At 39.0% G+C, this 22,593-nt stretch overlaps 1 protein-coding gene across 4 annotated transcripts in view; it reads right to left on the reverse strand.

The window, feature by feature from the left end:
* LOC106003338 (ubiquitin carboxyl-terminal hydrolase 12) overlaps window positions 1–22,593 on the reverse strand; it is a 107,012-nt gene that overhangs the window by 65,822 nt on the left and 18,597 nt on the right. Inside the window, exon 1 of one of the 4 annotated variants that reach the window (XM_045069700.1) lies at window positions 4,286–4,765. The exons of 2 other annotated variants lie outside the window; for them this stretch is intronic. The gene's annotated coding sequence lies outside the window, so the exon portion shown is untranslated. Of the gene's footprint in view, window positions 1–4,285; window positions 4,766–22,593 lie in introns of those variants that run through there. One more of the 4 variants, XM_045069698.1, reaches the window with a different exon arrangement.

The raw sequence follows: 22,593 nt of genomic DNA on the forward strand, positions 1-22,593 counted from the left end.
AAAAACTCACTAGTATGTGGAAATTAAACAACATATTCTTAAACAACCAAGAGGTAAAGAAGAAACCAAAGGGAATTAGAAAATACCTTAAGATGAAAGAAAACAAAAACACAATACATGTGTTAACAAATGGGATACAGCAAAAGCAACGCTCAGAGAGTAAAAAAATTAGATCCAGATAAGCCAACATTAACAATGAAGAAAGAGTTTACTGTCCAGCTTAAGAAAGTAGAAAAAGAAGAGCAATCTGACCCACAAAGCTAGCAGAAGGAAGGAAATAATAAAAGATTCACATGTAGATAAATGAAACAGAAGTTAAAAGAATAGAGAAAATCAACAAAACCAAACGATTCTTTGGAAAGATCAACACATTTGACAAACCTTTAGCCAGACTAATGAAGATAAAAGAGCAAAGATTCAAATTAATAAAATCAGAAAAGACAGAATATTACTACCAACATGACAGAAACGAAAAGATTTTAAGAAAATATCATGACCAACTACCGTATGCCAACCAATTGCAAAATCCAGACGAAATGGACAAATTCCTAAAAATACAAGCTGCCAATTGAGTCAAGAAAAAAAATAAAAAATTGGAAGACTTAAAACAAGTTAGGAGACTGAGTCAGTAACTGAAAACCTCTCGACAAAGAAAGTCCAGCACCAGATGTCTCCACTGGTGAATTCTATCAAACATTTAAACAAGAATTAACACCTTTCTTAAACTCTTTCAAAAAACTAAAGAAGAAGGAACACTTCCTAATTCATTTTATGAGGCCAGCATTACCCTGACACTGAAGCCAGACTAAGACACTCTAAGGAAAGTGCACACCAATCAATATTCCTTATGAATGGAGATGAAAAAATACTCAGCAAAATATTAGCAAACCAAATTCAGCAACACATTCAAAGCCTTCTTAATCATGACCAAGTGGGATTAAAATCCAGAATGTATAAAGAACTTCCACAATTCAAGACAACTAGAGGCGGTGCCTGGGTAGCTCAGGCAGTCAGAGGTGCAACTCTTGATTTTGGCTCAGGTCATGGTCTCAGGGTCATGAGATTGAGCACCCATCAGGCTCACAATGGGCATGGAATCTGCTTAGATCCTCTCTCTCTCTCTTCTCTCCCTCTACCCCTGCCCACTGCTTTCTCTAAATTAATAAATAAATAAATCTTTATAAAACAAACAAACAAAAAAATTCTCTCTTCTATTGTCCCACCGTCTCTCCTCTCTTAAAAAAAAACAAAAACAAAAACAAAAAGACAACCCAGCTGGCAGATAAGTATGTGAAAAGATGCTTAATATCCTTACTCCTCAGGCAAATGCAAATCAAAATCACAAGGTACTACACTTCAACACCCATCAGGATGGCTACAATCAAGACAATAAAAATAAAAATAAAAAATAAAATGACAAGTCATATGAGGATATAGGGAGACTCAGTGGTTCCTCAAAAAGTCAAGTATGGCTTTTTGGCTCAATAATTTCAGTCCTAGGTATATATCCAGAAGATTTGAAACAAGGAAGTCAAAGAAATACACATATGTCAGTGTTCACAGCAGCATTATTTGTGATAGCCAGGAGGTAGAAACAACTCCGAATGCCTATCAAGGGATGAATGGATAAACAAGATATGGAATGATACAATGCAATATTAAGGAATATTATTCAGCCATTTAAAAACATGCAGTATGGATTCATGCAACAAATGAATGAACCTTGAAAAACGTATGCTAAGGGGGCATCTGGGTGGCTCAGTGGGTTGAAGCCTCTGCCTTCAGCTCAGGTCGTGATTCCAGGGTCCTGGGATGGAGCCCTGCATTGGGCTCTCTGATCAACAGGGAGCCTGCTTCCCTTCCTCTCTCTGCCTGCCTCTCTGCCTACTTCTGATTTCTGTCTGTCAAATAAATAAATAAAATTTTTTAAAAAAATGTATGCTAAGTGAAAGAAGCCAGACACAAATATTGTATGCTTCCACTTACATGCCTACCTAAAGTAGGCAAATTTATAGAAGACAGAAAGTAGAGTATAGGATAGTAAGGTTTGGAGAGAGGGAGGAAAGGGGAGTTACCATCAAATGGCTTGAAGTTTCTGTATGGAGTAATGAAAACGTTTTGGAATGAGATCGTGGTGATGGTTACACAACATGATGAACGTAACTAATGTCACCAAAATGTACCCTTAAGGTCAGTTAAAATGACAAATTTTACATTCTATATATTTTACCATGTTTTTTTTAAAACCCATACTCAAGGGACAGGAGTATTACACTGGGCTCCCAAAACAAGAGCTAAATACACTTACTTCCTCACTGTTGTTTTCCTGGAGAGCAAATCACTAGTTGAAATAAAAATTTCTTAGGTGAAAAACACAACTGTAGGGTTCAGGTAAGGCCAAGTGTTGCTTATTCAATATCGCAAGCCCAAGACAATAAGTTAGTTCTTGAAGTAAACAACATTTAAATTCCACTGCTCTGATTCGGCAAACCACAACAGCACCAAACAAGGATATGAGAAAAATTTGGAAAGCATCTATTTCTCTAAGAAAAGATCGGCTCAGCAGGGTAAGGAACAAGGGTTGCCCAGCTGCCGAAATAAAGTTTGAATGATACCCAACATTTATGTGTGGCACATCTCAAAAACTGAATTACAATTAACACAGATTTATATATTTTAAGCACAGCTAGAATACAAATTTCAGAATGCAGGAAGGAAACAAGGCCATTAATGTCACAACTGGAGTCTGGGCATGTTACAAAGAGGAAAGATAAGCGCTGGTAGGAGAGACCCTTCAGACACCCAGGACACAAGGAGCCGCGCAGGAGCAGAACTGTCACAGGGGTATGGGACGAGCAGCGAATCAGGAGAGCATGAGAGCAGGTTCCGTTGCCACTTTACAAGCCCTACGACCTTAGCAAGTCAATCTGTCAGTCTCCATTTCCTTGCCTTCTCATACAGAGAAACATCTACTCTCCCTGCCTCATGGGGTTGTCATGGAAATCACATAATCAAATAATGAGTGTGAAACTTCTCTATAGCATTAAAGCACCATGTAAAGGAATGATGAAAGCATTAGTCACTGAGGTCTTCCTAAGTGGTCGTTCTACCAAACTGGGCAACAGGATGGAAAATTCCAATAGAGGACAGTACTTTAAGTGCACTTTGTTTTGATAGCTACTGTGTAGGTAGAAGGCAAGTATGCCAATCCTCAATCTACTCAAAAATCTAGAGCTAGTGCCCTACAGACATTTGTTAAAAATATCAGAATAAGTATCAAATCCCTTCTGTGAACCCTGTACAAAACTTTAATAAATATTGTACGCTCGCAATCTGAAAGCAATGCAAACCGTAAAGGGGGCACAGAAAATAAAAACACAGGAGTTACTATTTACCACTCCTTCCCTTTACATTCCTTTCCCCAGGAACAACCACTGTTAAAAGCTGGGGTTTAGTTTTCATGGTGATTATTATCACTTTAATATACGCCTCAGCAAAAAGCTTTTAAATCTGCTACTCAAGATGGGAAAACTGGCGTGAGGACACGCACATGCGTGCACATAGACAACCTCCAAACTCCACTTCCCCATCACCTTTTAATTTTTATTGTGTATTACTGGATACAACATTGCTCTAAGGCTTCTAGTAATTCTACATTTAAATTGTAGCTAGGTTTGCCAATTTCATGTAGTACTCAAGAAATTCCTGACATGAAGCAAAAGAGAATTAGCACGTGTACCTTTCCTGCTACCTCTCATTTCTTCTACCTCCCAATTAATTCTTTATGTACTCAGGGACTGCAACACTTAAATATTCATTTCTATAATTACAACTAAATCTGTCATGATTTATTCAAAAAACAATAACTAGAAAGAGAGATTACTCAAAGAATAGCTAATGCATGCAAAGGAGCTTGCCTTGTAGAGGGGGGACATGTTGAATAACTTAAGACATAAAATTTTAGTCATGCATGCTAAAAAGTTTATAGGTAACTAGCAAAAAATAAAGAAAATGCCATTACTCCACCAAAAAGCAGTTCAGGAGAGCAGAATTTTAAAAAAAAGAAGAGGAGGAGGAGGGAGGGAGGAGAGGAGGAGAAAAACAAGGAAGGAAGGAGAAAACAGGAAAGGAACAGAAATGTGACCCTACTCGTTCCACTACTGCCACTCGAAGGAAAATCGGTCAAGTTTCTTGTTTTCTTTCAAGCTCTCAGTGTTCATCAAGTGTCTGGGAATCCTTGGTTAGTTGTTCAGGTTTGTGAATGAAAGACGATGAGCAAAAGTACCTGGCACAGCCTTCCCGTGCACCTGTCCAGGGAGCAGTGGCTTCAAGTTCTAGAGAGGCAGCGGAGTGTGAGCAGCAGGCCGGCCCTGCTCCCTGCCCCCCACTCCTGGGGAAACCCAAACTACCATAGGCCCTCTCTGCGCTCTCCAATGTCGAGGCCCAGGACTCTCTCAGCTCTCTTCAGAGAAAAGGTGACCCACTTCCCCCAAGGACCACATCTCTGGCTTCCTCCTAACGGTAAAAACCTGGCATGCCAGCTACTCTGAACAGAAGACAGGAGGCTCTGCTGAACCTGCTCCTGTGAACCAACTTCTTGAACTGATTACCATGGTGACCGCATCACAGGCACACTCTGACAGCAGCTACGGGTTCCAAATGCAACCTTCCATGAGGCTCTCCTGAGAACACACAGCCCACAGTTCTTTATCAGTTCTGCTCTTTCCTGCCCTGACTCCTCCCACTCACTGCTGTCTCTTGAACCCTTTCTACTACTCTTCACTCCTCCATGAATTCCTCAAAAAGATCTGGTCCATTGTTATCCTCCAGATCTGTTACAGTTTCATAAACTGAACACAATACACACACCACACTCACATCTCTCCGTCAGTTCCACAGAAATTGGATGTGCTGGAGCTTAGACTGGCCTCTGGCTCCTTCTAACATATTTCTTAGAAAATAAGAGTTTTTAGTTTAACAAGTATATTACTTCAAAGTGGTCAAGTCTCCCCAGAATATACATATTGTATAATTCATTACACAATGATTATGAAAAGCTTTGCTAATAAACATTATAAAAGGAATATCTCTGATGCTAAATCAACCTCATCTGAAACTCTCCATCCATATTAAAGCTGTTTCATTCAGACCACTATTCCAAGCAAAAATCCCCATAATATTTTCCTAAATATTACATACAGAAATGTAAAAGAAACGTACAGATTATCAATTTCAGAAAAATTTTTCATTTTATTCCGATTTATTTAAAAATGCTTTTAGGAGTCATGCTTTTATGGTATGTGTCCCCACACTACAAATGAAAAAGGACTCGAGAAACTCTCTTTACAGGGTCACTAAAGGTCTGCAAGATAGAATGTGGAGAGAGGCAACTCACAGCAAAGTGTTTTGATCAAAGCAATTCAATTTCTAAAATTTCTACCACATTTTGTTTGCCATCTAGACTCGTCTTCTGTTCTATTCTAAAAACTGACCCAGTAGAAGGGGAGATCAGGTGTCCCCATTCAATCGGGGGAGCTTGGGAATTAGAGGTCAATGAATCCAAGGTAACAACACATTTATCCACATGCCCAACATACAGGGTACTTTCTCCCAAACCTAGAGTTACCTTTATCCAGGTCCCCTCACGTCTACTACAAAAAAAAATTAAATAAAAAAATAATAATACTCTCAGTTACTTCCTTTTGAACAACAAAGGGTTATCCAAGGAAGTCTTGTGGACCTGAAACAAATGAGAGTTCTAGATGCCTTTAGAGAAGAACTTAAACACATTTATTAATTATGCCTAGAGATATGATTTCATCATTCTACAAGCTGGATGTTGTAATAAATAAGACTTGCAAAAATCATTTTTATAAGGGAGAGAAAAGGTCAACAATCAGTGATATATTATGTGGGCACATCAACAAACAGACAGACAAATCAGCTGTCAATATTATAAAAATAGAAATGTTATTATCCCAAGCCACAGTACCCACTGACGCCATCAAAAATGAATTTTAAAGTGCTATACATAGGGAAACACCTACATGAAAGTAAAGATGACATGCTCTGACAAACTATGCTCTAGGTCATAAAATAACTAGAGATGAACCCAACACTAATGTTAAAGTTACCTGGGGTGGGGGGGGGGAGGTGGGATACCTATGAGCAATTTGAATATGAATAAAAACACATCATAAAATGAAAACATTTACAATTTACACTTTATCTCAAATCTCTATATGTAACAAAATTTATTAAATGTAAGTAACCCTTTCCTATACCATCTGAATCTCTAAACATTTACATTCTACTCAAACGCTTAGTGTTCAGTGTTATCTCATGAGATCTGCTATTTTATGTATAGGCATATACACAGACACAGAAGCATTTACTGCCAGAGCAACTTGTGAAGGAGGAGAGCACCAAGGAAAGCTTGCTTTTCTTCACTACCACACTGGATAAGAACAGCCCACCCTGAACCACAGAAACTGTTTTCACAGGGCTCGTTCTGTCTAGACTTTGGGAACCAACAGTTCCGCCTTCACCACATCCTACCCACTGGAGGCCTCCGCTGTCCCTGAGTTATGACTGTTTCCCCAGCACAGGCCAGCTGGGAGAAAGCAGTGTCAGGAAAGGGGTCCTTTCCCAGGCCCCACTGCTCGCAGGACTCTGAGATGATTCCTGCTGAGACAAAAAGATTACTTTAAGCAAAACCTGAGTTTCCATCACACTGCTGAGGATGGCAGAGTTGGGGTGACCTAAGTCCAAGTTTTACAAATAACTAGAACAAAACAGATCTTAATAAAAACCCTTTAGGTAATTTAATAAAGTGAAATTCTCCAATGGAGAGAATAAGATAGAAAAATAACTTATTCTAGGTTGGTTTGTAAACCGAACTCAAACGAGAGAATACAGAATTTTCTGACTTCTAAGTTTATATAAGGCACTACTAGAACAAAACAATGTATGGAATACATATGGTCCAGAACCTCAGGGAACACACGATATCCAAGAGGAGAGCCTAAATCAAACACATTAAAAAGTTAAACCATGCCTGGGGCGCCTGGGTGGCTCAGTGGGTTGGGCCGCTGCCTTCTGCTCAGGTCATGATCTCAGGGTCCTGGGATCAAGTCCCGCATGGGGCTCTCTGCTCAGCGGGGAGCCTGCTTCCCTCTCTCTCTCTCTCTCTGCTTCTCCATCTACTTGTGATTTCTCTCTGTCAAATAAATAAATAAAATCTTTAAAAAAAAAAAAAAGTTAAACCATGCCTGAGTGCCGCAGTCAGTTAATGCATCTAAGTCTCGGGTTCGGCTCAGATCATGTGCTCAGGATCGGGGAACTGAGCCCCATGTCAGTCTCCGTGCTCAGCATGGCATCGCCTGAGGGTCTCTTCGTCTACCTCTGCCCCTCCGCCTGCTCACATGCCCATTCGCTCTCTAGGATAAATAAAATCTTTAAAAAAAAAAAAAAAAAAAAGAAAGTTAAGGGTGCCTGGGTGGCTTAGCATGACCTGAAGATCATGATCCCAGGGTCCTAGGAGGAAGTCCTGCGTCAAGCTCCCTGCTCACAGGGGAGTCTGCTTCTCCCTCTGTCCCTCCCCCTCACTCCCACTCTCCCACATGCATGCTCTCTCCTAAATAAACAAAATCTTTAAAAAAAAAAAAGTTAAATCATACAATATTTAAATAATGAAATGATACCTGGGATTTGCCTCAAAATAATCTGGAAAGGTTTAAGGAAGGTAGAAACAAGGAAGACCCAAGGTTGGCCAAGAGATGCTTTCCGCTGTAGCTAGTTGATAGGAGTAGGACAGCATACAATACTATTTTGTTTCCCTTAATATCTGTTTAAGTTTTTGTATAATAAAGATTAGGCTGGCTAAAACAAAATGCAACACATGATTAACTGCCCAACAAGTGAGAGAGATGACGACTCCATTCGTTCAGAAAAAGACAGCCACTCACCTCACATAAAACAATCACAAGGAAGGCATTAACCACACAAGGTAAGAATTAAACCTGTCAGACTGAAACTCCTTGAGGACAAGCCACTGGGAATGCCTCACTGCGCTGGACGGAAATTGCTCCCTTGAACGTAGGCAGGACCTGTGACTTGCCTCAAACGGAATACAAAGTTGAGGGAACATCGCTCCTGTGACTGGATTACGCTACAGAAGACTCCACATTGCTCCCGGCCAGCTCTTTGATTCACTGACTGGTGTGGAAGCACCAAGCTGCCGAGCTGAGAGGGCATGTGGAGAGGGCTATCTGGTGGGCAGGGCTACATGGTACAGAGGCCCAGAGGGCGACCAACTGCAGGCAGTCTCTCAGCACTGAGGGCGGCCCGCAAAAGCCAGGGCCCTCGGTTGGCCTTACAACAAACTCCACAACAGCCCAAGTCCTAAGTGAGCCTGGAAAACGGACCCACTGCCAGGTGAGACTCCAGATGAGAACTAAGCTCTGGCCAAACCACTCAATGCAGCCTTCCAGAGGGCACAGCTAACCCACAGAAGCTCTTATTTTGTGTGTTGGCTTCCGTTGCTAAATTTATGGTAATCTGTTACATAGTATAGCAAAATACAATCATCCATTTACCTATAAACTTTTCCCTCATATTTTCAGTTTGAAGACCTCACATTTGCCATGTTTCATGTAACATTTGCCTCTTTAGCTGTGCTACTATCACTTCTTTTGTGTTTAAAGAAATAGTAATTCTAGAACTCTAGGACATGACTGAGAAATCCACGTTAACCCTCTAAGAGGATGACCACATGTCCCGGTTTGCCTGAGACACTGTGTGTCAGCTGTCACGGCATAATTAAGAGCACACCTTTTCACTCCCTAAGTGCTCCAGTTTAGACAATAAATGGTCACCTAGTCTTATAATCACATTCCGCATATTACCCATTATCATTCCAGGCAGGTTTACCTTAATCTTTTCTTTTCAGTTTGCTCTTACTGCACATACTTCACATTTCTAAATCATTACAGTAACATGTTGCTGGACTTTTCCCTGATTGATGATTTCTTCAGCGAAGTTTAGCATACAGATCAAAATATAATACTTAAGATGCAGACACACTTAACAGAGCCTTACTTTACATTTGAATGGAGTATGATTAGTTTCTCTAATGCTGATATACCCTATATTCCTAAAAACTATGGTAGTTTCCCATAGTTTATGCTACATACTTGAATAAAATGTCTTCGAAAAGTCACTCCTATATAAATTAGTAATACCTAAAATCTCTTTAGAAAGACAGAGCTGTCCCACAGCAAGTTCACACATACAAGTCCCAACTTAAATGATCTTATATAGGCAGAATATAAATAAATGCAGGTGAAGTCATACATAAGGCACTGCCTATACTGATTCATATATTTACCTTAAAAATATTTTCTTATATGACTTACGAGCACTAGGTACTTACTATGTATAGGAGATATGAAGTCGCTTTATCCCTACAGAAAAGCAAACTGAGGTTCCACTTTTTTTGTTCACAGACAAAAATAATAAATAAGTGATACTGAAAAAACATTCTAACTTCCTTGAACCTCAAAGAGGTTCCTTTTATTATCCTTTATTATCCTTTAATAAATTAAATAAAGTAAAATACAAATTAAAGTTTAATTCCTACATGTAAAATATGTCACTAGTGTATTAACATTAAAAATTATAATGTGGATCTCCCTGATATGAGGAAGTGGAGATGCAATGTGAGGGTTGGGGGGTAGGAAAAGAATAAATGAAAGAAGGTGGGATTGGGAGGGAGACAAACCATAAAAGACTCAATCTCAAAAAACAGACTGAGAGTTGCTGGGGGGAGGGGGGATGGGAGAGGGTGGTGGGGATATGGACATTGGGGAGGGTATGTGCTATGATGAGTGCTGTGAAATGTGTAAGCCTGGCGATTCACCGACCTGTACCCCTGGGGATAAAAATACACTATATGTTTATTAAAAATTAATTGATTGATTAATAAAAAATTATAATATGAAACTTAGGCAAAAAGCTACTCACAAAGCCCATTTAAAGTCTCTCATCTAGGTCAACTAATCTTTGACAAAGCAGGAAAGATTATCCAGTAGAAAAAAAACAGTTTCTGGGGCACCTGGGTGGCTCAGTGGGTTAAGCCGCTGCCTTCGGCTCAGGTCATGATCTCAGGGTCCTGGGATCGAGCCCCGCATCAGGCTCTCTGCTCAGCAGGGAGCCTGCTTCCTCCTCTCTCTCTCTCTGCCTGCCTCTATGCCTACTTGTGATCTCTCTCTGTCAAATAAATAAATAAAATCTTTAAAAAAAAACAAAAAACAAAAAACAAAAAACAGTTTCTTCAGCAAGTGGTGCTGGGAAAACTGGACAGCCACATGCAGAAGAATGCAACTGGACCACTTCCTTGCACCATACACAAAAATAAATTCAAAATGGATGAAAGACCTTAATGTGAGACAGGAAACCATCAAAATCCTAGAGGAGAACCCAGGCAGCAATTCTCTGAGCTCGGCCATAGGACCTTCTTAACTAGAAACATCATCACAGAAAAGAGAAACTAAAGCAAAAATGAACTATTGGGACTTCAAGAGAAAAAGCTTCTGCACAGTGAAAAAAACAATCAACAAAACTAAAAGGCAGCCTACAGAACGGAAGAAGATATTTGCAAGTGACATATATAATACACGCTTCGTATCCAAAACTTATAAAGAACTCATCAATGGGCAGAAGACATGAATAGACACTTTTCCAAAGTGCCTTTTCCAAAGACATCCACATGGCTAACAGACTCATGAGAAGATGTTCAACATCACTCGTCATCAGAGAAACACAAATCAAAACCATGATGAGATATCACCTTGTACCTGCAGAATGGTTAAAATTAACAACACAAGAAAGAACAGGGGTTAGTGAGAATACAGAGCATGGGGAACCCTCCTGCACTGTCAGTGGAAATGCAAACTGGAGCAGCCACTCTGGAAAACAGTATGGAGGTTCCTCAAAAAGTTAAAAATAGAGCTACCTCATGACGTAACAATTGCACTACTAGGTATTTACCCAAAGAATACAAAAATATAGATTCGAAGGGGGCACATGCACCCCAATGTTTATAGCAGTATTAGCAACGATAGTCAAACTACAGAAAGAGCACAAATGTCCAACAACTGATGAATGGATAAAGAGGAAGTGATACATATACACAATAGAATATTACTCAGCCATGGAAAAGAATGAAGTCTTGCCATTTGCAATGACATGGATATAGCTAGAGTGTGTAATGCTAAGCGAAGTCAGTCAGAGAAGACAAACACTATGATTTTACTCATACACAAAAAAAGATGTGAACATATGGGGGTGAAACAAACCCCATTAAAAGAGACTTTTTAATGACAGAGTTTCAAACTGAGGGTTGCTGGACGGATCTGGGTGGGGGAATGGGCTAGATGGGGGGATGGGTATTAAAGAGAACACTTGTTATGATGAGCATTGGGTATTCTATGTAAGTGATGAACCACTGAATTCTACTCCTGAAACCAATATTGCACTGTATATTAACCAGAATTTAAATAAAAATTTGAAAGAGGGGCGCCTTCGTGTCTCAGTTGGCTAAGGGTCTGCCTTTGGCTCAGGTCATGACCCTGAGGTCCTGGGATGGAGCCCCACATTAGGCTCCCTGCTCCGCAGGAAGCCTGCTTCTCCCTCTCTTCCGCCCCTCACCCTCACATCCCCCCAATCATGCTCTCTTTCTCCCTCTCTCTCAGGCACACATGCTCTCTCTCTCAAATAAATAAAATCTTTTAAAAAAATTAATTTTGAAAAGAAAACATAAATAAAGTTTCTCATCGAATACAATTCTAATCTCAAAAATAGTTGATTTAATATACCCATTATGTTTGGGGTATGGCACAGGAGGGAAGAAGTAGAAAAAAGCATGGAGAAAAAGCAGAAAAAGTCCCTGGAGAAAGAGAATGGAAGGTAGTCACTGGAAGAGAACAGGAAGGAGGGTGACTTCAAAAGTGATGAAAATGTTCCTTAATACTGGTGCTGATTATGTGGGTAAATCTAGTCTGAAACTTCATTGAGGTTTAGGCTTATACATTAAACAAATCCATATAATTATGAAAACACAGAAAGTCAATAGTTTTAGAATGCAAAATCTTAAGATCCACATCAACAAGGAATGTTGTTAATCAAATGAGTAGTATTCAGAGTAATTTGTAGTGCCCACTATGCCCCTATAAGCAATATTCGAGATGAAAACATTAGCGTAATAATAATAGATACCATTTATTAAGTATCTGTGAAAGGCCAAAGCCTATGCTAGGTACCTTTATATATATTACCTGTTTTATCTTCAGAACAACTCTTTTAGATATTATCCGAATTTTATAGATAAGAAAACTGAAGTTAGCACTTTGAATCCTTAAAATACTGGAACTTTGATTAATGCTACTTTTTCTTCATGTGTAAATAAAACAATATCTAGATATAATAGGTTTCATCTTAAAAATTTGTAACATGAAATCTAAAATTTTTTTAATTGTGAAACATTTATCTGTTCTAACGAGATCAGCAGGTTTCACAACTATTTCCATCCACTGACAGTGACTATACAGCCAAAACAACACACTAAAACTAGATTACTAATGAACTTCAGAATCACCATACAAGAATATTTCTAAAACCTTCTGTAGCCCTTCCAATTAAAATTGCAGAAGTGAAAATTCAAAGAAAAAAGGCACTCTAATGTTAAATTTGATTTGAAAATATCAACGTGAACCAACTGGAAAAAATTTTCCTTGCTATAGGTCCACTAAAACAAAAGAACCTCAAAACCATGACACGCCATACCAATAAGCATGCCTAGAATCCATACCTTCACTTCTAAATACCAATCTCCATTAAAAGGAATCAAGGCACTTAGAAAAGTCTGTCTGCAGGGCTAGAGAAAGGAAAGTACAAGATGAACCTAAACTATTTTATGCCAGGATATTAGTAAGTGTTCAAAGAATGATGAAAACATGACAAAAGGAAAAAAAGGCCGGTTTAATGTCCACTGGCCATGTTGGGGGCAATTCATGCATCAAAATTAACAACAGATCACAACATATTGAACAAAATAAAAGTCCAGAGTGCTATAAATAAACACAGAGAAGGAAGGAAGTCTCTTTGTGGCAGAATACCAAATAATGCCTAAAGAAAAAATGACCATCCTAAACCTAGCCAGTGAAATGTGATGATGTGAGAAGCAGTATGCATACTTAGTATCAAAAGTATCTCCCCCAAAATTAATTATAAAGTAAACAGAGTAACTTAATGATGAAGGGGAAACCACAACCAAATGATCAAAGCTACCATCACCAATGTTCAAACAAATCATGATCATAGGCCCCCTGAACAGGACATACCATGTCTGTGGTATTCCTGTTAAAAATGCAGAAACCGAATCTAATCACAAAGAATCATCAGCCAAACCCAGAGTAAGGAACAGTATACAAACTATTTGGCTGATACTGCTCCAAAGTGTCAAGGTCAACTAAGACCTTGGAGGAACAGTTATTAAAGGACACTTAAAAAAAAAAGAAGAAGAAGAAGAAGAAGCAGCTAAGTAAATACACTACGATAATCTTTAATTTAATATTAAATATTATTGGGTCAAATGTCTAAATTTAAAAATGCATTACAGATAAAAGTATTAAGTTTCTAAATTATACCGTGTTTATGAATGAGAACATCCCTGTTCTTCGGAAATGCATGCTGAAGAACCTAAGAGTAAAGTGACACAATTCTCCAGTTTATCCTTAAATGCTTCAGATAAAATCGTGTGTATATATGCCAAGCAAATTCAGCAAAAGGTAAACAATCAGTGACCCTGAGTAAAGGCTATTTGAGAATTCCTTGTACTACTCCTGCAACTCTTCCGTATATCAACAAGTCATGGCAGCAGCCAGTGAGGGGCTCTCACTGGCCAAATCCAGGATAATTTAAGCACGAAAAAGAATAACTATAAATATTAAACCAACTGTAACTGATTATAAAACATGCAAAAATCCATCATGATACTCAAAAGAGAGTAAAAGAATGAGAAATGAGAAAACTCATTTGTAGCATTGGTGGGGAGTGACAAACTAATTCCTTATCCTAAATACTGATCACCGAAGACATAAACACTTATTCTGCCTTTATAGGAAGAGGTATACTTCAACTCCAGGTAACGAAAGAAAATTCTTTTTTTTTTTTTTTTAAAGATTTTATTTATTTATTTGACAGAGAGAGATCACAAGTAGGCAGAGAGGCAGGCAGAGAGAGAGAGAGAGGAGGAAGCAGGCTCTCTGCTCGGCAGGGAGCCAGAGCCCGATGTGGGACTCGATCCCAGGACGCGAGATCATGACCTGAGCTGAAGGCAGCGGCTTAACCCACTGAGCCACCCAGGTGCCCCAAGAAAATTCTTTATAGAGAAATGCCTGCGAATAAGCATGGAAGGAGTGAAAGAAAAACACCATTTTGCAAAACCCAAAGAAATATTTCAACTTGCCCTCATCATCAGTGGATGCACAGGATATCACCAAAGTGCCAAATACCCCAGATTACTTGGTAACTGCAAAGTGAAATATTCCACTTACAATGAAGAGATCTGACAGTTTCTACTTTAATCACAGTATCAAATTCAGCATCACTTACAGATACTGTTCCACATTACATGCCGCAACATGAGGTACATAACATTACTCATGAAGCAACCTTGTCAAAGAATGTTTAACCTCAGTCTACTCAAGCCTTGTGACCTAATTTGAACTTTCTTGAAATACAAGAGAATAAATTACAAGAAGAATAAAATACAAGAAGAATAAATTAAGAGATATCACAAAGGAATGTTCAGACAAATTCAGACAGAGTATTAAATGAGACAATCTGTCCTGTCGGTTGGAAAATTCAGTGTTACTGAGGGGGAAAAAAAAAAAAGAAAGAACTTAAGGGACTGTTCTAGGTTTAAAAAGACTGTGGAGACAAAGGCAGTGCATAAACCTTGACTGGACTGTTGCTCAAAAAACTCACAAAAGACCACAGAAGACATTTTTTAAACAACTGGGATGACTAGAATATGGTCTAAATATTAGGCAATATTGGAAAATTGCCATTACTTTTCTTGGGTGACAAAATGGGAGTTGTCAGGTAGAAATATGTCATTATTTTTAGACGATCCTTCAAGGTCTGCCTACTGAATCATTCCTTAGAATTTAATCCCTTCATCAAAAAGGCCTATAATTTTTTTAAAAAGATTTTATTTATTTACTTGAGAGACAGCATGAGAGGGGAGAGAGTCAGAGGGAGAAGCAGGCTCCCTGCTGAGCAGGAAACCCAATATGGGACTCAGTCCCGGGACTCCAGCATCATGACCTAAACGGAAAGCAGTCGCTTAACCAACTGAGCCATCCAGGTGCCCCAAGGTCTATAATTTTTAATCTAAAGGTTAAATGTTTTCATTAGAGTCTATCTAAGTACTACAGTAAGTTTAATTCAAGACTACAAAGAAAAGGCTCTCAGTCTGCAGGGAGGGGAAGGTACTATGCTGTGTCAAGGGTTCCCAGTCACTGATTAGCCCTGACATCAAGTCACACTGCCACTGTGCTGACTGGGCTTTCCCCAGTGCTTTCCCTCCCCTTTCCACCCACTCTGAAACGGCCCTCAACTGTGAGTGGGGATCTTCACCTGCAGTAAGACGGTAACGTGTAGACAAGTCAAGAGAGGTACCACATTATTAAAACTTGCTTTTGCTAATACAGGGAACTCATAATTTGTGATTATAAGCCGAGACCGCCACAAAAATGCAGGGTGCCTAGCACACACCTAAAGAGCTGAAGGGAACTAACACTTACTGAACTGGCCACCTAACACACATGATCTTATTTACTCCTCCCAATAACCCGAAAGCAGTCAGAGCTGCTGTGGGGATTAAATGAGTTAATATGTGTACAGGTCTTAGAATAATGTCAAGCTTCAAGTGAGGTAACTAATGGTTATATATATTATTTTGGGCCCATTTTCTAGATGAACTCAAGAGTTTAAGGTCATGGGCCCATGGCTGTAACCAAAATGGAAGAGAGGAAACCTGAACACAAGTCTATGTCAAACACAGAGATCCCACTCATTATACCTACTTCCTTTTCCTTCCAATTGTCAGGTTCTCCTCAGATAACTGTAACAGCAATAGGTATCTTCCCATGAGTTTCCTTCCTGAAGAATGAAAGGCAGCAAAAGACATGAAATTCTCAAGCATACTTTTCTCCATGCAGCAACAGCAGCCCCTGTGAATGAACTCTATGCCATAATGTTGTGAACTATGGTAATAAACTGGCACTAAAACACACCCTGTGCATTTGGCTGAGGAACTGAACTGACACACTGTTTCTGAGAAAATGAATAAGGAACTCCAATCAAATGACTTCAAAAAAGAATCTTTGGAAACCAATCTGTTAGCTGAAGACTTCCTGCATAACCATCCCAACCCCACCTCCCCCCGGCCCCACCCATGTTTGTTATTCCGGTTTGGTAGCTTTTCAGAAGGAAGGGCAAATTAATAATAATGTAAACTAGCTCTCACATAGCTTCAATCTAAATTACTATGTTGAAGGAGTTCATTTAGAATCTGCTCATCACTGTAAATATCTCGATCCCAGATTTAGTTCCCCTGCAGTACCTGTAGCCATAAAGGGGTAGTTGTCCTAAGGTCCCTTTGAACTCCAAAACTCTAATAAAAACCAAAATCTGTTGTCAGTAGAGAAGACAAGAAACAAAAATACGTCTATCTTGGGCTCCAAGAGGTAACAGAAGAGAAGAAGATAGGAGCAATGAATTTTAAAATGTCTAATTTGAGAGCACTAGCAATAATAATTAATCCAATTAGCCACAACCCAGTTAAAAGGCTATGCAATCATAAAAATTTGTTTGAAAAATCGTATTTGCTATGTATGGAAAAGGCCAGGAGAACACACAAACATGTTATCAATTCCTAGTAATTAATTAATGGGTTATAGGTACTTTTAGTTTCTTTACACGTTCCTGTTCACACAAACATATCTTTCATAATCAGTAAAACAATAAAATTTCTTATTAAATATCCACGTAATTATTGAAAATATTGCATAGCTGTGGAAGACTGAGGGGGTGAGAAGTAGGGGACTGAGCAGTTGCAAAGAGAGGGGGGGAAATCAAGCAGTTGGTTAATCACTTCCAATGTCGCCAATTATGAGATTAATGCAAAATTGGAGCTGTAGAGCTCCAATGCTCGCTTGTAAGTAAACTTAGAGGTACTTAAACTAGTTATTTTGAAGGATACCTAAACAGGCCAATTGCTATTCCCCTTTAAAAAGTACAATTCTTTAAGTCCGTACCTTATTCCTGAAAGGACTTCAAATGGCACCACCCCTTGAACCCATCTGTTATGGGTGGAACTGTGTTCCCCAAAAAGTCATTGAAGTCTGACCTCCCAAGAGCCCAGGCTGTGACCTAATTTAGAAATAGAGTCTTTGCAGAAGTCATCAAGTTAAAATGAAGTTATTAAGGTAAGCCTTAATCCAATATGACTGGTGTTCTTTCAAAAAGGAGAACTGTACACACGGACACATGCAGAGGGAAAACAGTTGGAAGGGACACAGAGAAGAGAGCCATCTATAAACTAAGGAACACGTGACGCTGTCAGAAGCTAGGAGAGAGACCTGTAGCAGTCTTCTCTAGCACGTTCAGAGAAGGTATAACCCTGCTGACACCCTGATCCAATTTCTGGCCCTCAGAACTGTAAGACAATACATTTTCCTTGTTCCAAGCACTGTCTCTGGTACTTGTTACAAAGACTTATGCAACAAATACCGCATCTTATAAACTCCACACAGCTAGACACTCTCACGTCCACAGCCTTTTTAAGGAGCTAACATGGAACAAATTTATTTGCAGAATACAGTGAAACTAACCTACAGGCACAATATACAACTCGTGAAAAGAATTCACATTATCATTTCATTTTAGTTTGCATCGAATTTTCTCCTAAATGCCTTCTGTGAGAATGTTTGTAATATTTAACTATACTAATATATTCTCAGCTGAGACAAAGCAATCCTGAATTAATCTAATCATTCTGAGTTACAAAGTTGACACGGTATAACTGAAATGTCAAAATAAAAAAAAGCAATAGTTTCCACTGAAAGGCAGAGGCACTCAACATAAGCCAGAACTGAAGAATATATAGGTCATAAACACAAAGAGACCCACAAACAAACACTGAAAGTCAAAGAAACGGAGAAAATCTTGAAAGCAGCAAGAGAAAAAGGAGCGGTCACACTGGCCCACCAATAGGGTTAACAGCTGACTTCTCCGCAGAAACAATGGCAAGAAGGCAGTGGGGTAACATACACAAAGTGCTCTAAAAGACTATCAACCAAGAATACTAAATCTAACGAATCTTTCAAACTGTGAAATAAAGACCTTCTTAGACCAAAAGAAAAAAAAAGAAGAGAGGAAAGAAGAAAACCTGACAATTTTTTCGAGCAGCCACACGTATAAGAAAAACTAAAGGAGGTTGTTTAGGCTAAAATTAAGTGACCTCAGACAGGAATTCAAGCCCACATGAACAAAAAAGAAAAAAAAAGAGGACCTGTAATGAGAACTGTTTCACTACAAAGGTCACTGTAAACACATTGTTTTCCTCCTTTTCTCTCTTAACGAACTTAAGAAGCAATTACAAAAGATTATATATATATAAAATACTGCTGGAGCTATAATATATATTAATGTAATACACATGTAACATATGTATCAATAATGGGCAATGGGCTTAAGAAACGGAAATGGTGAAGTACTAATTATAACCATGTACTGATGTGTTTATAACATTAACAGATGAAATATGTACAAGAATGATGCCACAAAAGGGGGAGAAAGAAAACAGGTGCACAATTCCTTTATTTCACTAGAATTAAGTCAAAATAAACGTGACATTGATTCTGATCATTTAAAATGTATATGGTAGGGTGACTCAATGGGTTAAAGCCTCTGCCTTTGGCTCACGTCATGATCCCAGGGTCCGGGGATCAAGCCCTGAATGGGAGGGGGGGGAATCTGCTCAGCAGGTAGCCTGCTTCCTCTCTCTCTCTCTCTCTCTCTCTCTGTCTCTGCTTCTCTGCCTACTTATAATCTCTGTCCAGCAAATAAATAAATAAATAAATCTTTTAAAAATAAATAAATAAAATGTATATGGTGAAATCTAAAGCAACCACTAAATATATAAACACATACAGAATAAAACATCGATAATAAAAATAAAAATGCTACCTTAGAAAACATTCACTCTATGCAAAAGAAAGCAGTAAGAGGGGAATACAGGAGGAAAAAAAAGACATGAGTCAGGGAAAAAATTTATAAAATGTTGGTAACTGGACTCAAGTGGATTAACAAGAGATATTTTAAGGTCGGTGCCTTAGTCTGCTTGGGCTGCTCTAACAAATCACCACAGACTGGGTGGCTTAAACTTCTCCTTGTTTCTCACAGTTGCGAGGCTGAAGTCCCACCCAGATCACAGCAGCACAGCTAAGTCCTGGTGAGGGTCCTGTTCCAAATGGCACACTGCTAACTTCCTGCTGAAGCCTCCCGGAGCAGAGCAGACCCTGGGGTCTCTTTTCAAAGGACAGTAAGCCCATTTGTGAGGGCTCCACCCTCAGGAATTCATCAGTCACCATGCACAGGCCACACCTTTGACCACATCACCTCCACCATTTTTTCCCAAATTTTTATTTAAATCCTGGCTGGTTAACATAGAGTGTAATACTGGCTTCAAGAGCAGAACTCAGTGATTGGTCACTTACATACAACACCCAGCACTCATCATAACAAGAGCCCTCCTAAACAGCCACCATTTTCAACAGATAAATTCTGGGGAGACGCGACATTCACTCTGCAGTAGAGGCAATAGAAATGTTGCAAACTGATGCTGGTCAGAGTTGTACAACTGACAAACACAAAACCCACTGAATGGAGCACTTTAAACGCCCTGTTGGATCTTTCCATTTCTTCTGCTGAGATGGGTGATGTGCCAACAGTTTCTACTCCTATAGTTGCAACAGCTAATGACTTCTTAACACCCACTTAGCACAAAAGGCCTATGTTTACTAATCCACTCAAACTCCTTTCTAATACTTCACCACAGCCCAAACTTCATTACAAACATTGACGGGAACAAATTTTTGACATTAAATATAATGCAGGCTTTATTTTTTAAAGTTAAATATGTATATACACTATGCTCACAAAAAAATAACAGCACCACCTCCCTCCCAACCCACAGATGTCCACATCATTAATCCTCAGAACGTGAGACTATGTTAGGTTACATGATGGGAGGGAATTAAGGCTGTTACTCAACTAACCTTAAGACAGGAGGTTATCGTGCATTCCGCAAGTGGGACCCATGCAATCACTAGGGTTCCCGATAGTGCAAGAGGCTGGCAAAAGAGTCAAGGTCAGGACGACATGATGTGAGAAAGACTGACCAACCCTCTCTGGCTTCCCAGGCCAGGAAAGAGAGCAGCCTCCAGAAGCAGGGAAAGGCAAGGAAAGAGTCTCACCCCTAGAGCCTCCAGAAGGGACCAATGCTCTACTGACACCTCGATTTTAGCCCAATGAGATCCATTTCAAACTTCTGGCCTCCAGAATGACAGGATAAGAAATTTATGTTGTTTTCAGCCACTAAATTGGTGGTAATTTATTACATACACACAAATTTCTGGTCCATTTCAAACCTTACAAACAGAAATCAAAGCACTCTGATAGCGTAAAAGTGACTGTACCTGGTTAGTTCATCTAGCAGCCTCAATCATATGCTTAAAAATTTGAAGTTGCTTTAAAAACAAGAGTGATTCTAACAGGTGCATATTAAAAAGGGGGAATAAGAAAAACTACTTTGTCTAGCATAATGTACAATCACAGCCAAGTCTTACTATAGTTCAGATGCAAGAATTTTATTAGGATCCCAGGTACTTACCCACCTGTAGTCAAAAATTATGTTTAGGTATGAAAAAAGTTAAATTTTATTTTAAAACTCAGCCTATTACTTTGGGAGTGCAATTATGAAAATATTCTGCATATGTTAAGAGATTTACATCTACATATATGAAAAATAGATCTACAGTCTCTCTAAATGTTTTCTATAGTATTTCCTACAAATACAAAAACTGGTAAAAAGCATTTAAAACACTATTCTTAAGCTCTAATGAAATGCTGACCTAGGTCATTTTTACCTAACAGTTGCTAAAATCATTAGGTGAAAAGCTGCTGGGGAGCACATAATAGGAATCATGCTGACAACACCTGAACCCTCCATCAACTTCACGATCACAGAAAGAGAAAACACGTGTACCTCCTGATGTGCTGGAACTACAAGTACACATCAATTACCATACACTCTTCTCACTACCACGCACCCACTCACTCATTCCATCCTTGCTTGGGGCGGGCGGGGGGGGGGGTGCAACAAAAAACCCAAAACTACAACGGAAAATACGGATTCTGGATCAAGCCTGCAGAACTACCAGTTTAGAGAAATACAGAGGATGGAGGGATATTCTACACACCACTAAAAAGATATAATCAGCAAAATGCAGAGAATGGGAAAACTGAATTTCAATAGATAAGCTATTATTTATAAAAGAGTGAGAAATCCATACTTAAGAGAGAGAATATCCAAATGCCATGTGCAGACCCAGCTATGTAAAACCATTTGAGATAATCAGGCAATTTCAACAGTAATTGGACTGAGGACATTAAGAAATTGGGAAATGGGGGTGTGGGCAGTAAATGATACTGTGATTGTACTGGGGAGGGGAGGAACTCCACACTTACATTACTAGCAGTACGGTCCCGTGGCAAAAGCACTAGATGGAATTTGGAGAGATCCCAGGCAGATTCCTAATCCCAAATCATGCATCATGTAACTGTAGTATGTAGTAAGCTATTCATCCATTTTCTCATTTGTGAAACAAAACACTACCACTTACTGGCCCATTTCACAGATTTGCAGTTGCTCTTCAAAAAAAAATAAAGTAATAAAGTGGTCTAAAATGAAAATGATATTGGTGAGGCTTCTTCACAGCATGTATCTGCCATGAAAATATATTCTGCATTGTTATTTTTACTAATGACTGACCCACAGTAACAAGGTTTTGTTGACATTTTAAGATAAATTTTCTATGAAACCACTTCCTCTGATCTCTTTTTTAAGTTTTACATATAATAAGAAAAAAAAAAAAACCCACAGGAATAATGCCATGGCTGAAAAGGATCAAAGGTTTTTAGATTTCTTTCTCTGTCACTACTTTGGGGAGAAACGGAGTGAGTATCCCATTTATGATGTCTCCCACTTTCCTTTACCCACTTCATCAAAAGTACTTCTTCTCATTAACTCACTGGAGCAAAAATGAGTCCTGTAGGCTGCACATGTGATTATTAATCACATAAACATGTTTTTTTTTAACTGCCAGACAACTTTCAGAGGAGGTTTTTGCCTAAACCAATACAATGGAATCCATTTAACAAATCTGAGGACAAAATTACTGA

The sequence above is a fragment of the Mustela putorius genome, unplaced genomic scaffold, assembly GCF_011764305.1.
Source record: "Mustela putorius furo isolate JIRA1106 unplaced genomic scaffold, ASM1176430v1.1 tig00003942_pilon_pilon_pilon, whole genome shotgun sequence".
NCBI lineage: Eukaryota > Metazoa > Chordata > Mammalia > Carnivora > Mustelidae > Mustela > Mustela putorius.